Source organism: Amblyomma mixtum, chromosome 3 (genome assembly GCF_055824585.1).
Source record: "Amblyomma mixtum isolate Tamu chromosome 3, ASM5582458v1, whole genome shotgun sequence".
Taxonomy (NCBI): Eukaryota; Metazoa; Arthropoda; class Arachnida; order Ixodida; family Ixodidae; genus Amblyomma; species Amblyomma mixtum.
The window spans coordinates 205,916,595-205,932,385 of NC_143014.1; positions in this window are offsets into that span (position 1 = coordinate 205,916,595).

Below are 15,791 nucleotides of genomic sequence, written 5' to 3' on the forward strand. Positions count from 1 at the left end.
ATGTAGCGCTGTAGTCATGAATTGGACTGCGCATGTCATGTGCTTTTCTGTTCTTTTGTTTTGTTTTCTGATTTGCATATATTGCGTGTACCAATAAATTTTTGTCAGTTGACGGTGAGCACTGTATCGATCGCTTCATGCAGAGACGCGACACATCAGTAGCTAGGCCAGAAAAGACGCCCGGTCCTTTATTGCGCATAGATTTATAGCTGCGGCTGCAGCGAGGGAAAGGGAGAGGAAGAAGGGGCGTTGACATGTTATCAGGCCGCTTGCTTGATAGCCACATCTGATACAAGCACCTGTTCTGTCTTTCTATGTCTCCGCCCTTGTGGGGCCCCGATAACATGGTTTGGTTTGGTTTATGGGGTTTAACGTCCCTAAGCGACTAAGGCTATGAGAGACGCCGTAGTAGAGGGCTCCGGAAATTTCGACCACCTGGGGTTCTTTAACGTGCACTGACATCGCACAGTACACGGGCCTCTAGAATTTCTCCTCCAAAGAAATTCTAGCCGCCGCGGCCGGGATCGAACCCGCGTCTTTTCGGTCAGCAGCCGAGCACCATAACCGCTGAGCCACCGCGGCGGCCCCCGATAACATGGATCCGTACCAACTCGCCCAATATTCCACCCTTTTGGAATGTACACACTCAGCGGTAGTTGTATTGTTCTCATTCTTCGGCTGGCCGCCACGTAACAGTATGCCTTAAAGACAGCGCTAAATACACCCCAGCATACGTGGATAAAACCAAGGGATCGGACATCAGCCATTCTGTAGTCATTGGTCTGGTTACGCCCACTGAACGGAACATACAGAATCCTATTCCGGATCAGTGGGAGGTCGCGCTGTCCAGCGTAAACCTGGATGACCAAGTCTCACCAAGTTGATCCAAGTTTGACCAAGACGGCGAAGCTGGTCGACCGGGCATACTCAGCAGCCATGGCCGCTGTGGTCCTGAACTAAGGGACCCGACATCGGAACACTCGAGAGCCAGGAAAGTTTTTTCAATCACTCAGTCACATTCTCTGAACGACAAATGTCGATCCCGATGATGTTCGATTAGTTTTGTACTGTTAATCCATCCGCGCAACTTTAAGGGCCCATTGGTTGTCAGTTTTGCCCAACGCATGCCCCGCCCAAGTCCATTTCCGCCTCTCAAGCTCAGCTATAGTATCATTTATTCATTATCATGGCCAATTTTTATCGCCACACTTATTCATGCGGCCTAGTCACATTTTTTTCTCCGTTAGGACGCAATGCAGGCACGACTTGTCGACTTGCTGCATGTTGCTCGCTTATTCATTTCTAGCGAATTATTGTGTGGAGGTGACGGTGCTGCTCTTCACATAAGCACCCGCTATTTTCTGCCCAGGCCAGGATCGCCACGTCGAATGTGATCAGCCTTCCGGTCCGAAGAGGGCATCGAGGTTGATGTACTGTGCAGTCATCAAGGCGTGGCGTAGCGTTTGCGGGTAGGTAGGCTGGAAACGCTGATTGGTCAAAAAAATATGACGTCATACGCGTGACGTCATAGGTTACGTGATATTTAATGACGTCATGTCCGGTTAGGGACAGACATGTTTCCCTAGATTTTTCCCCGCCACCACTCCTCAGCGGACGAGGCTGCTCGCGAGGAGCCGAGAGGCGAGGAGGCAGCGTGCACTGCAGCGTTGCCTCCTCGGCGTGTCCCCGTCATGTCTTTCGACCCGCCGCGGTGGCTCAGTGGCTATGGCGCACGGCCGCTGATCCGAAAGACGCGGGTTCGATCCCGGTCGGGGTGGTCGAATTTCGATGGAGGCTAAATTCTAGAGGCCCGTGTACTGTGCGATGTCAGTGCACGTTAAAGAACCCCAGGTGGTCGAAATTTCCGAACCCCTTTCACTACGGCGTCCCTCATAGCCTGAGTCGTTTTGCGACGTTAAAACCCCAATAAACCATAAACCCATGTTCTTCAGTGCGCGCGCGAGATTAAAAAGCGCACCTGTCGCGCTGCGCTGTCACACTGCATGCCTGCTTCCGTGCATTTCTTGCGGACTCCTTTCAGTCATACTTAGCTATACTATTGACCAAAAGGCTTCTTAAACAGTTATTTCAAGTTTTATTGCTATGTATAAAGAATATGTTTGTAGCAGGTGCGGGCGTGAGCCCGAACAAAAGAAAACTGTTTTTATTCCCCTTCAGTATTCCTGCTTATCGAGACTTGAGCATTTATATGTTGCAGTACAACTTTTTTCAGGCATCACAACTGATGTTTCGATGTGTTTGGTACATATTCATCTTCAGACATTTCATGTCTGTTGGGTAAAAAAAAATATACGAAATAATACTTGACTGCATCAATTGTGACTGAGGCATCTAGCATCACGTATAGCATGCTCTTGAAATTCCTCTAGCTGTTGCACAGAAGTCTGTAATTGACTTCATTGTAGCTTCATACTTGCACCATTTAAACTCTGCACATAGCTCTTTTTTCACAAAAGGAAATGTGATTAGGTTTCTGAATAGAGCTGTGCACGGGCCGCAATTTCGAACCCCCGCCCGGCCCAGGACTTAACCTACCGACAGGAAGCCCGGCCCGACACTGAAGGACCATGAGCACGCTCGTGCTCGGCCCGACCTGCAAAGCGGCGACGACACAAAAAGAGAATTTCAGGAAAATGAGTTTATTTCAATGACATTCAAATTTTGACCTCGCATTCCAGATCACAGTTTGGGATTATACACAAGACACAACGCATAAAGGTATAGATTTATCACTCTAATTATGCAAGTTGTTCATTGATGATGGCTTGATCGAAACAAGAGCGGCGCTCTTTCATTACGAATCCTGCGGCGCTGAATTTTTTCTCGCTGCTTGAATTGGTGGCCGCACCGGCTAATACTTTCATAGCAAGAAGAGAAACGCTTGAAGTACGAAGGGGAATGACAGACGTGGTGTCGTAAGCCATGGATGGCCTGCCACGGCAGGAAGACTTTTTGACTTGTCAGAGGATAAGCGAGCAAATAAGCGACAGGGCGGCGCTATCCTGCGAATGCCGATACGGCCGTGACGTCCCTGTTTCTACTATTCACGGGAAGGCACGGTGCTGTGTTCACTTCGCTGACAAGCGATTACGGCGAAACGCCAGAATAGTACGAGCTGAGCCGTAGTGGAGGCGCCAGTGACATTCTTCTAATGCCATTCATGTGGTGGGGGCCCCCCCTTCGCTCTCGTCCGCGACTATTGTCCGTCTCCCCGGCCGGAACCAGAGAGAGTAGCTCCTGCCAGGTAGGCGGACAAGAGAGAAGGCTGTCGGCTCTGCGGTGCGCTGCGAGTGGAAGGATTTAACCTTTTCCCGATGTGCAGCGCGACTGCAGCGCGACTCCGTGACCCCGCGTGCGCCGTACGCAGCCCTGCCTCCGCTTCCCAGAACCATCCTTTCTTCTTACAAGGCGCCCAAAACTAGTTGCTTTGCCCCAACGTTGGTACTTGCTAGAACGAAAAACGCGTTTCCTTGCTGTCGCTCCCGTCTATACTTCTCCTCACTATCCTCTCCCTTTCATTTCCGCCGGCTGCAGCTCGGGTGCTTAAGATATTAGATAGCAATTGCCGCGGCCGGCAACACTCTTTTGCTTCACTTTTTATTTTTTAAATAAACCACTACCACCACCTGTGGTGCGCTGGGCGTCTTGCATGCACAGCAGGAAGTGCTTTGTGTCTACACCATCCAGGAGGGAATGTACAAGGACGGGAGGATAGTGGTGGTAGTGGTTTATTTAAAAAAATAAAAAGTGAAGCAAAAGAGTGTTGCCGGCCCTGGCAGTTGCTATCTAATATCTTAAGCACCCGAGCTGCAGCCGGCGGAAACGAAAGGGAAAGGAAGAGGATAGTGAGGAGAAGTATAGAGGGGAGCGACAGCGAGAAAGGACAGGGGAGAGCTTTGTACACTATTTACAAAATACAAAAGTAATCAAGTTCGCGCCGCTCGCGCGCTAATGTCCAAGCATTAGGGAGGATAGTACAAACGCTAAAAAAAAAGCTAGCTGGGGATGGAAACGCATTTTTGGTTCCAGCAAGTACCAACGTTGGGGAAAAGCAACCAGTTTTGGGCGCCTTGTAAGAAGAATGGAAGGTTCTGGGAAGCAGAGGCAGGGCTGCGTACGGCGAACGCGAGGTCGCCGGGGTCATGGTGTCGCGCCTTCTCTCGTGCCCGTCTACCCGGCAGGAGCTACTCTCTCCGGTTCCAGCAGGGGAGACGGACAATAGTCGCGGGCGAGAGCGAAGGGGGGTCCATACCACATGAATGGCATTAGAAGAATGCCCCTGGTGCCTCGACTACGGCTCGTAGTATTCTGGCCCAGGCTTGGTTGCTGCGTTTCGCCGTAATTGCTTGTCAGCGAAGTGAACACAGCACTATGCCTTCCCGTGAATAGCAGAAGCAGGGACGTCGCGGCCACATCGGCATTCGCAGGATAGCGCCGCGCTCTCGCTTATTTGATCGCTTATCCTCTGGCAAGCCAAAAAGTCTTCCTGTCGTGGCACGCCACCCACGGCTTACGACACTACGCCTGTCACTCTCCTTCGAACTTCAAGTGTTTCTCTTCTTGCTATGAGAGTATTAGCCGTTGCGGCCACCAGTTCAAGCAGCGAGAAAAATGCGCCGCAGGAATAAACTTCATCAAAACTTCCTGTTGGGCGAGTTGGTAGTTGGTGGTTATAGCGCTTGTGTGTGTGTTTCCTCTCTTTTTGTCCGTGTCTTTGTTTGCGCTATAACATTTCTAATTCAAGATGAACTACCAACTCGCCCAACAGGAAGTTTTAATGAAGTTTATTTCTTACACAGTGGGCCCATCTTTCTGTGTTTCTTCATCTTCTTCCATCTCTGACCTTCTACTGAGTAACATCGTGGACGCTACATGCCGGGCAAGACGCTATGCCTTTTGCATTCGGAATAGCGCTTGTGTGTGTGTTTCCTCTCTTTTTGTCCGTGTCTTTGTTTGCGCTATAACATTTCTAATTCAAGATGAACTACCAACTCGCCCAACAGGAAGTTTTAATGAACTATAGACTTCTGTCTATAAAGTCTATAGATTGGCTATAGACAAATCTTAGACAACAGTCTACAGGCAATACAAATGCCACAGACAGTCATACACTATCTATAGATTTATGGCCATACACGTTTATTCGACTTTTGTCTATAGACTATGAGTAGACAAAAAGCAATATCTATAGGAAGTCACTAGAGTCAATAAGAAGTCTACAGACTGTCTGTAGGCCATTGATAAAGGTCTACATTACAAGGCGCTTACCCGACGCAAAAGCACTGAACAAAGTTGCATACTGGAAGCCATTTGTAGTCTTTAGTTTTGTCTTTCTTATAGGGCATGCCAGCAAGCAAGGCTATGGAGGGTAAGCCATCCAACACAAGCAAATTTCCCTGACGGCATGTTTCGGCCTCCAGTGCTCCCGACTTGTTCCAAGAGGCCATGCAACGAGGTGCAGAGGCGCTTCCTGCCCACGTAGGGCCCGACGTCAACGTGTCATTTTTCTTCAGCCCGTGTCCCCTCCTCCGCTGCCGCTAGCTGCCCCAGCCCGAGCGCACGGGTGCAAAATGACGCGTCCGAGCCAACAATACCGTCCAAGAAAGGTGGAGGCACAGAAAGCGTACATCACCCTGTACAAAATATCGACACGGCCGACGATACAGGAAGGAAACGCGAGCGTACGCAAAGTAGCGGGACGCGGGGCTATTTTGCATGGCCCGGAGGAGCGAAGAAAAAAGAAAGAGAACAAAGGAAACATGGATGAGGCGACACGTCCTCAACTCCACTTAGTTGTGTGCAGTGCAGATTTAAATGTGACCCGATCAAAGAAAGAGAGTGAGAGAGAGAGAGATTACATTTTTGAACACCGTATTTGCTTCGTTATGTAGTGTGCCGCTTTCCCGCTAGCGATTCCTCCTCATTCGGGCCTGAAAAACGTTCGTGGAAGCCATAGGTGTTCGAAATTTCGGCCATCATAACTTGCTCCATGTACGAGTGCGTAGCGGCACTATTTCGGCACTATTTTCTGTCGCGCAAAGCCACAGCTGTAGAACCTGATCACTCGCTTATCCGCACAGTCGACATTTGTTTTAAGTAGAGCTCAGGGAAATACGTAAGGCAACACCTGATTTTCATGCAACCGACGGCTACCCTTCAAGGATGAGCGGCAAGCATGCACTGTTTCTTCTATTTCTAGGCAATGTTGCCCCCGGCTGTTAATTTCCGCTTAACAATCGCAATGACAGATAGGAGACTTTCTGCGATGTGAAACGTATGACGCTTAAGGAAAAACACCATCTGGTCAACAAGCACAAACAAGGCGTTCCGTTTCGTCTTGTTTTCACCCATATCAGCAGCTCCGGCAGTTCTGCGCCTCCATGGTTCCTGTACTGCCCGCGAATACGAAACGTGAACAGCATAATCCGAACATCGCGATTGGGGTAGACACTAATACAGTTGATTTTCACTTCGAAGGCGCGATGACCTCGGTATGAAAGGGTGAATGAATCGAGCCTATCTGTCACATCTAGCAGCTAATATGCTACGCGGGCGACCCAGTCGCTTGTTCAGTTGATACTGGCAGATAGGGAATGGCCACAGCATTCGAACGACGACCTCTGTTGTGCATTTCTGACCTTCATCATTGCCTTCCGGGCTCGGTATATAATTTTTTTAGACATAAGTTAACCTCGGCCAAAGCGAATGCGCATGTACGATAAGGTGTTGTTCTGACCTCTAGGCCACTCTTAAATAGTGCCGATGTGCTCCCCAGCGCGCCCGTTCGAGAGCTCGAGACAAGTATGTGAACGCCTGAACATACCATCATAATTACACGCATTTCAATTGGTCGGCTTAAGTGACTTCACAGAAATCATTTTTTTTTTTACCGTACACCCGCGTCCCATAAAGTTTTGCTGCTAAATGTGTGTCCCACTTCCGCGAACTGCACGGAAATAAGGGGACCACTTCGTGGCCATGCAAAGTACAGGCGCGCGGCGCGTGTCCGTGCCGACGCCTTCAATAGACCTTTCCACAAATTCCGCCGCGCCACCAAGCGGCCGCGCAAAGCACTCTGGGAAAACGGAGCGCCGCGGCGCCCGCGGCGCCGCGCTCGCGTCTTTTCGTTCCGTCTCCGACTGCGCGCCTGATCACCGGAAAGCCTTCCTCTGCCATCTCGTCGCCATCACTGTTTCTTATACCTGTGCTACACGGGAACGTTCGAATGACATCTGAGTCGAATGACATTCGAAAACTGTAATGACATTCGGACTCGACGGACGCGCGCGGTGCTACACGAAACCTTCCAAGCGCATTCGAAAGCCTCAGCTCGTTTTCAGTGTACAACGATGACGACGGCGGTGGTCACACTGCTCCGACAACGACACTATCACGGTCAACAGCAGCATGTGATTATAGTGAAATATCTAGTTTACTATAATATGACTGCAGTGGGACACGTTTTTCAGGCCAACGACACCGACGAATCCGATCGGCGGACGGTCAGCCTTGTCGGCGGCTGAGCGAAAGCACGGTGATGAGGCGGCGGTGCAAATATGTTCGCGCTTCTAAATGAGCGAAACGAACGGCCATATTTCACATGTGCACACCTGAACAGTCACCAGCGATAAGCGCTTGCCAAATTAATTTCAGTCGACGACGACTCCCTTCCCTTCCGCGACGACTAGGCCTAGCGGGTCCGTGGGATATGATCTGTGATTGCGGCGGTTGTGATGAGCGAATCACTAGCTTTAGCGAATGAAAATGGTCACCGAGTGTAGTTTTGGCAATAGTGACCTGAAATTAATTGTTGCTTAGATCGCTGGGCCCGCATATGATGAACGTGAAACGCCGGTGTGACCCAGACTGCCGAGCCGTGCTTTACGGCCAGCAGCAGTCGTCGCCGTCGCTAGCTTGTGGATGACAAATTAGGCCGTTTCAGTTAAAGCGAACGGTCGCCAAACATACTTCTGGATAAAGTAGTTTAAAATAAAGTACTGGTCACGTCGGAGGAAGCCGGGACAAAAAACGAGAAGCGCCGGTCCTGCGCGATGTCAACAGCCCGCGGTTGTTAAGTGTTTCTCAGGCGTGCGATCGCACCATCGCTTCCCACACATTATCGCACTGCGTAAACAAGCACGGCTACAGCCGGTAAAAAAGAAAACAGGTTGATTAATAGAACTAAAGCGCCGATTGCGTTTTATGTCATAAAAACGAGTACTAACTGTTCGTACGCAGCGATGTAAACAACAGTATGAGTGCAGTTGTCCTCATCGGCGCACTCCTGGGGAAATTTCATGCTGACGCGGTAAATGTTCACTGCTGTAATATATAATCTTCAAGCACTCCCTTAGACAGAACACGAGCTATTTGCTAAACATGACACAGTTGGTTGACACAGTAAGCGTGACACAGTCGGATGTTGCGTTCCGCGGCCACGGATCACCAGCCGAGCACCAGCAGACGCAGACCGGCGTTCTCCCAATGTATGTATACACAGCCCTCGCCGCTCATGTGCCCATGGTGGTGGTGAATAACTTTATTCATAAAAGCCCCCCCCCACCCAAAAAAAAAACGAAAATTATGCAGCAGCATTGCGGGCGGCCTTCAGGCTGCCGGTTGTGGCGTCCTGGCCGTACCTAGTCGCGACGCCCTCTGCCCCGGTCACCAGCCGAAGTTGGAGATTCGCATGTGCCCATTGCTCTGCGTAATCACAGCAGGCGTCCGTTCCGCATACACTCGGTGTGGAAAGATCGTGGAGAGACGATCCATGTATCCCTTGCGCCCGCTCGTGTTGAAATGCGTACCATATATTTTTTGGTGTTTCGAAGGCTTCCACAGGGTAAATCGCCCTTGTGAACCTTGCCGATTTATCCTGCGCACCCATTCTAGCTTCAGCTTCTTGTCCTTGGGGAATACGTGGTATGAAATGTTGATGTCCTTTCTCGTGTTGTTACTACAGCCGGGCACGCAGCACCTTTGACCGCCACCGCGATTCTAATCTGCAGACATGTCGAATGTCTAAAAAAATCCCCACATAATTGCAGAAAGACTAAGAGATAACCACCACAGCACTGCGCTGCAACATTTACAACGCGCACGAGAAGACGCACAACGCCTGAACACGGCGGCACAACACAGCAACACGCTTGACAGCAGACGACGCGGGCGGTGACCGCTCCTTTCTCCCATCATGCTTTGCGCGGATCCGCTAGGGGATGGCGCGGCGCTGCAATTTAAGACAACCTAGGGTGCCGGCATCGAGGCACCCTAAGACAACCCCCCCCCCCCCCCCCTCCTCCCCACAGCGGAGGGAAGAATAGGAGAAGAGGGGTGTTTTACTTTGGACAAGGGCACCATTATTTATCCAATGACATGCCCGCTCGAGAAGCCCGGCCGGCTATGCGCACGAGCGGCCCTTCAAAGAAGTACGTACATAGCATGCTCGGTTTGGCGCCTGCGCGTGTATGTACGTGCCCGAGCTCCCGCTCTCCTGCATAATCTCGCCCAGGCATCAACGAGTGGGGGTTGCTGTACACGCAAAGAAGAATAGGAAAGTAAAAATGGGGATGAATTGGGGAGGAAGAAGGGGATGGTGTCGCGAGAAAACGTTGTAGGCGCGACAAGATCGCGCGCGTGCTTCGCTCGAGCGGTCACCACAGCGGACGTGTATTCATGGGCGAGCTAGGCTTTTACCGGAGTATATATCCCAAGGGGAAGGGCTCACTGGCCAAGGCGAGTGTTGGGACGAAAAGGAACATGACAGACAGAGTGAGAAGTGTTCTCCGACGGAAAGGAGAGCTGCGGGGTGAAACACGTTACTGTTGGCCAGACGACACCTGAGGTATTGCGGTTGCTAAGAAAGCAGCTTGAACCTCTACGAGGAAATTCTTTAACTAGTTTACTTCGTGACCGGTAGATGGCATTAAGCGTTCTACATACCTAGAGTTACTGTATATGCTACCAAAGGTATATGCTACCTTTGGTAGCATATACAGTAACTCTATACATACCATGTGCAGTTTCTACCAAGAGCTCACTCCCAACATTTTTGGGCTGATATTGGCATACGCGCTTCAACCACTATATAAGTATAAGCCCAAGTGCATGAGTCCAAAGTGCTATAGGTGGTGCTTTTGAGATACTGAGTGTGCATCCGTTTTAGTTATATTCTGAGTATCCCCATCGCCAGCCCCAGCCGTAGGGTACAGCAGTGGTTCACTGTCCATGTGAGTTCGTGTTATAGTGAGTTGAGCTATATGCCCACAATACTCGTCGTTAGCCTGCAGGTTAGCGGGTCATTACGAGTTCAAGTTTTCAGTGAGGTTGCCGTGAGTCTGGGTCTATTGAGACTCTTGCAGGTCAACTGGCTCCGTGTCCATGCGCATTGATGTGAGTCTAAGCGACACTGAATTTCGTTGATTTGAGTTCGAGTAAAATACACCATGTGAGTCTGGCTCAGAATCGTTCTGAATCGGCGAAAAGTCGAGTGGCGGCGGGCCCGGCAGCACAAGAACGGTTCATCTTTTAACAGCGGTTCCATAGGAAGAATTTGCAGGCGGTCATTGCGTTACGCTCGAGGATTTCCATGCAAAGTGGCGCCAGTGATGTCCCAAACGGTGAAAGCTCCTGGTGTCCTTGAAAGACGTGTCAAATAAGGTACGCTGATTGAAGAAGTTAAAAAACCAAGTCAGAGTTAACCAGAAAAGCAATACCTGCCTCTAGGGTCAGCAAGGATACCGTAAGGTAACTACGATTCAGCATCCTAGAGTAACACAAAGGTTATTAGCTAAAAAATAAAAATGCAGATCGGAGTGGACGGAACAAAGGTGAATTTCGTCTCTCCGACAAACCATCATACCAAGCGCAAGTGCCTGTAGCAGATTTGCGTAAAGAGAGGACCAACAACAAGCGACGTGGCAACACTGTAATTCATATTTCATGCACTCGAAATAGAACTTGCCGACGGCACTCTTCCCTTCGACGCGAAAAATATGCGCAAATGCAAGGGAAATAGAGAGTAGCAAAATATTCGCATTTTGACGAAATGGAGACGGCGTGTTAACGGCTACGTTCAAGCCTTTTCTTCCCATCTCAATCTTCGCTCAAACATCCTTCGTTCGATGGGGAACAGGTACGAGAGCGAATAATCCCGTCCACTCCTTCCCTCCCTGGTCTCCCTTTCTCAACCCTCCCCCACTCTCCGACATGGAAAGCCTTTCAACCGGAACATCATATATGCGCATGTACCACCTCCGTCTTGCACACCCCTCGGACCCCGTTTTTCTTCGACTCTCCTTCAATTTCCTGCGCTGACTCGCACTTCGGAAACGTTGCATAAAGAAATTGTGCTTGATAAGTCTTTGCCCTGATTCATGAGACAGAAGGGTTTATTCGGGCCTGTCCTGCAGGAGTTGATGACGTATACAAGTTTTCAAAACCTAGTTTTACCAGATTCTTGCACCCCGGACAGATTTCTTAAATGTCGGCTTAAACCCAAACCCGATTTCTTCCTGAAAATAAGCCTTCTAGGGAACTTTGTTATCCTGTGCAGAGGGCTGGCGACATATGGCGCGAAGATTGGCCTTCGTCTAGTGCTTAATCCACAGGGGTGTTTTCTTTTAGTGCGTTTATGTGCTTAATTTGAGGCTCAGTTAGAATAGTATAAGTTAAAAGCGAGAATCCAAAACAAGATTAATGACCAGACTCTCGTTTGCATCACTGCATGGTGCATAATACATGCTAACGACGACCTGCTCCAAGACTCTTCTGCGGTTTAAAATGGTCGCTTTGACGGTGAGCGAATGTTTTCGCTGTCTACAAAGGTATACGCAGGCAGGCATTGCACGAACTAGGAAGTGCTGCGCAGTAGATGATAATGCATGCGGGTAAATAATGGCACTATATGAGAAAACAAAGAAATATCTGGTAAGGTAAAAGTTGTGCAGTGCGAGCCGCCATTTTCACAGTGGTTACGAAATAATTAGCATAATTGGAAATTTTAAATCATTACAAAATAAACTAATAATTAAGAGCATGTTATATCACGGTAAACACGAGCATTTATACTAAACTGTCTTCTGCTGCAAAAAGTTGGGGAGGCACTTCAACTCCGTCTTAAGGGTAAGACGCGATAGGGTATAAGTTAATTCTCATATATGAAGAATTGGTCATCCTCTATCATTCTCTGTCATTTTCTAGCGACCAATCATCTCCGACAAACCGTCATGGTGTACACTTTGCTCACTGCCCGGTGGGCATGTTGTGATGACGCCACAAGGTCACGTGACCTAGGTGGCCCACTTGCCTTCAAAGTTGCTTCTCTGGGCATTTTTGGGGGATTTTTTGCTCGCTGTCAACGACGCCGACGACGAATTTTCTGCGACACGAGTTTCTGAACACCATCGCGTTAATATATGACCCAGTGAAACAAGAATTATCGGAAGACTTCAAAAAATATCACGAGATTCTTAGCTCCCGAATTCGGGAAGAAATAAAACCCGAAAGCGAAGTCTTATTTATATTTCGAAGTATAATTTGAGCGTGTGTATGTGCTAAGTAAACAAAGTCAAAGACTGTACCTGCGGTGCGTGGTTCAACAGCATTGGAGTGGAATACAAACGATTTCCTTCAACTAAGTCTTTGCAGGTAGAAAAAAAAAATGCGGTTGTCGGTTCCAGTAAAGTGGGAAAAAAATCTAAGCGACCGATTTATTCGGCTCATGTAAAGCACATGTGCTGAGCTTACAGGCCATTTCATTGAATTCCTTCTCGCTTGTAACAGACTTTAGAATTATGAAAGCCACCCCGGATATTGCTTCTTGCGGTCTCTGTTGCAGAATAACGAATATGACACCAGAGCATGATTGGCATGTCCGGTGAGAAAGAAACCGCCGGCCTTTGCAAGCTCCGCCATTCTCATTCAAACGTGTGGACTAGTGCCGCCATCTGGCCGCAAAGCACAAAATTATGTATCAACCTGGGTTGATGCAACCTACTGAGCATGATCGGAGGAAAGTTCTCGCGATAAAAGGAGAGTAGAGAAGACGTGCTCTCAAGTGCCAGTTATCGCCGCTTTGGAAACAGTGTAGCAGCGCTGGACCACTGTTATGCGACTATTTTCCCCCGATAGAATTTCTATAGAATTCAAAATATAACCAAACAGACCAACTGTACATAACAGCCCACAGCCTCTGCGTTAACCACATGTTCTTTTATTTTTTGTCGGGTTACCAACTGGCATAGTTCTCGGCCTCATGTTCTTCATGCCCATATATGCTAAAGAATACACTGCCCATATTAGGGTCTAATTAAAATAGACAAACAACCTACTTTCAGGGCACCTCGAAAATTTTTTCACTTTTATTTTCTAATCGTAAATCTCTACGATCGAAAGCAACAGGCTTAGTAAATTATCCTGTCCGTAATAGAACAGAATAGAATAGAAAAGCCTATTCTATTCCATTCTTGCATCTCGGTTGCTGGTGACGCTGAATTCAAAGCAGCAAGACGATCAGGCATGCAGGTTGCGACCGTTGATCGCATTTCCCAAAGACTGTGGCAAAAAAAAAAGAAAAAAATAAACGATGCGGTTGCCTGGTCACAGCCACGCCTCTGCAGAGAAACAGAAATGAAACGGATTAGAAATTAGCTCGGATTAGACTGATTAGATTAGAACGGGTGAGAAGATGAGAATGAGTCATGCCATCGTCAAGCATGCGGATGGTTAGTGGAATATAAGGGGAATCGAAGTGGTTAGAGTAAAAGTGAGAGCAAGGTAGTGTCACATAGCGGCTCTGTCATAGAGAACGCAGAGCTGCTAGCGTGCGTCATGCCATACAGATAAAGACGAAGAAGGAAGGCAGGGATGTTAACCCGAAGGGTGTTCTGGTTGGCTACCGTGCAATTATTTTCTGTTACCGTTTCTTTTTGCCCTGGAACATGTATAGACTATATGGCATGCTGTTACCAAGTTATGGCTGCTGTACTGGCGCCTTTCAAATGCGATGGTCAAGTGTGCATGCGCTTGTTTCACTCTAATGCGCATGTGAGGGCAGCGCTAGCCAATTCAGCTTGCTCAGTTCCAACAGCACCGCCGTGGTGCACAGCAGTTTGGGGTAGGTGACGTAACGGCCTCGCAGCGCCACCTTTCATCGCATTAGCGAGAGCGAACCAAGATAAGTGTGACAATATTACGCATAACGTTACGCATGAGAAAGAGAATGTTACGAAGCAGGTGCGAATCTCTCGTGCATGGTTCCCAGTCTGCCTTCCTCAGGCGGTCAGCCTGGTGGTAGGGCACATATCCAGCCTGGATGGGCTTGGGCCACATCAGGGACGGCGCCCCGGACTACGGGGGCGCCCATTCCTTCTGGACAAATAGAAATTTTGCAGTCAGTGAACGAATCAATCAATCAACCATCACTTGAATGTCTTCTCGCTTTTGCTGCGGCGCCTGTCGCTCGCAGTTTCTTTTTTTTTTTTACTGGAGAGCGCTGCCCGTGATTGTTCGAACTTGCAAACGCGGGCAGCGCCCTCTGGGTTGCAGCACACAGTGCCCATAATGAGTGACTGCACCGAAGAGTTGTGACAGGAGCTGGAAAAGGCGCAGAAAGTGCAGTTAGTTTTGAAAGTACCCTTGACGTCACTGTAAGAGTTCCCGAGATTTATTTTAATAAATTTTAGCGCACTCAGCCCGTTTTGTCAAGCAAACAACAGTTCAGTGTAGAAAAATGCCAGGCATCCCAATCTTTTTGAGTTTGAAGATTTACTTGCCGCTTGGAACTTTATCAAATGCTTTTGTAAAATCCAAAAATACTGCATAATTTCGGTGGTTCTTAAGAGTGAATTACTTGTGCAGCTGCGTTGCTGTACTTGAACAAATGCTAAAACTGCGCGAGGACAACATTTTCTCCAAGAGCTCATTTATGTAGTTCGCCGAAAAGCGTTAAAGAAATTTAACGATAATTTTGTAATAATAGGCGATCCCCGTTGTTAACTGCAAAGACAACTTGGGTCACATTGAAATCATCTGGAAGTTATCCTGACGAGTGTGGAGTACAAAAATTTTTTTCAAGAAATGTGGCAATAAGTTGAGGTTGTCGGTTTAGACATATGCTTGAGATTCCGTAAGGACCACAAAAAGTTTTGGTTTTTAAGGATCGGCAGCATGTAGATAAATCCAGAATAAGAAACAAAACTGATCGAACGTGTTTAGGGTAATCCTCTAATTTGGAGTGGACATGTGATAAGAGAGTAATTACTTATTTGCATCCACCCAAGCGCAGCCGTACGGCGGAAAATGAAAGCTTTACAGCGATTACAGAAACTTTGTAGTTAAAGAAAAATTCGTCGGTGCGGGGTTCAAAGTAAAAATTATTCAAGTAATTACTCCCCTGGTACAACGAACAAAACCCGAATTAGAAACAAGCTTCTCCTGAAGCTCGGTAGGCAGACATTTGACACAGAAAATGAGCTGTGCTGTGCCATGTCGCCGTCATCTGTTATCAGTGTGCCATCAGTCAATATCTGTGAAATCAGTTCTTCTCCTTTATACAATGTACATTTCGAACATGTGGGGAGCGCAGTAAAACAATATGGAGGGCAAGTAAAGGTAATATAAGTGCTTTAGGCCAGTACCAGTTTGCCAACTTTTCCTTATTGCTGCAAATTTATATGCTCGCCGAGTCGATTTCGCGGTGTTTTGAATGTAGACAGATTATTGAGAATTTGCAGTTATCAATGCAGTATTTAAATCACGATTGGCCACCA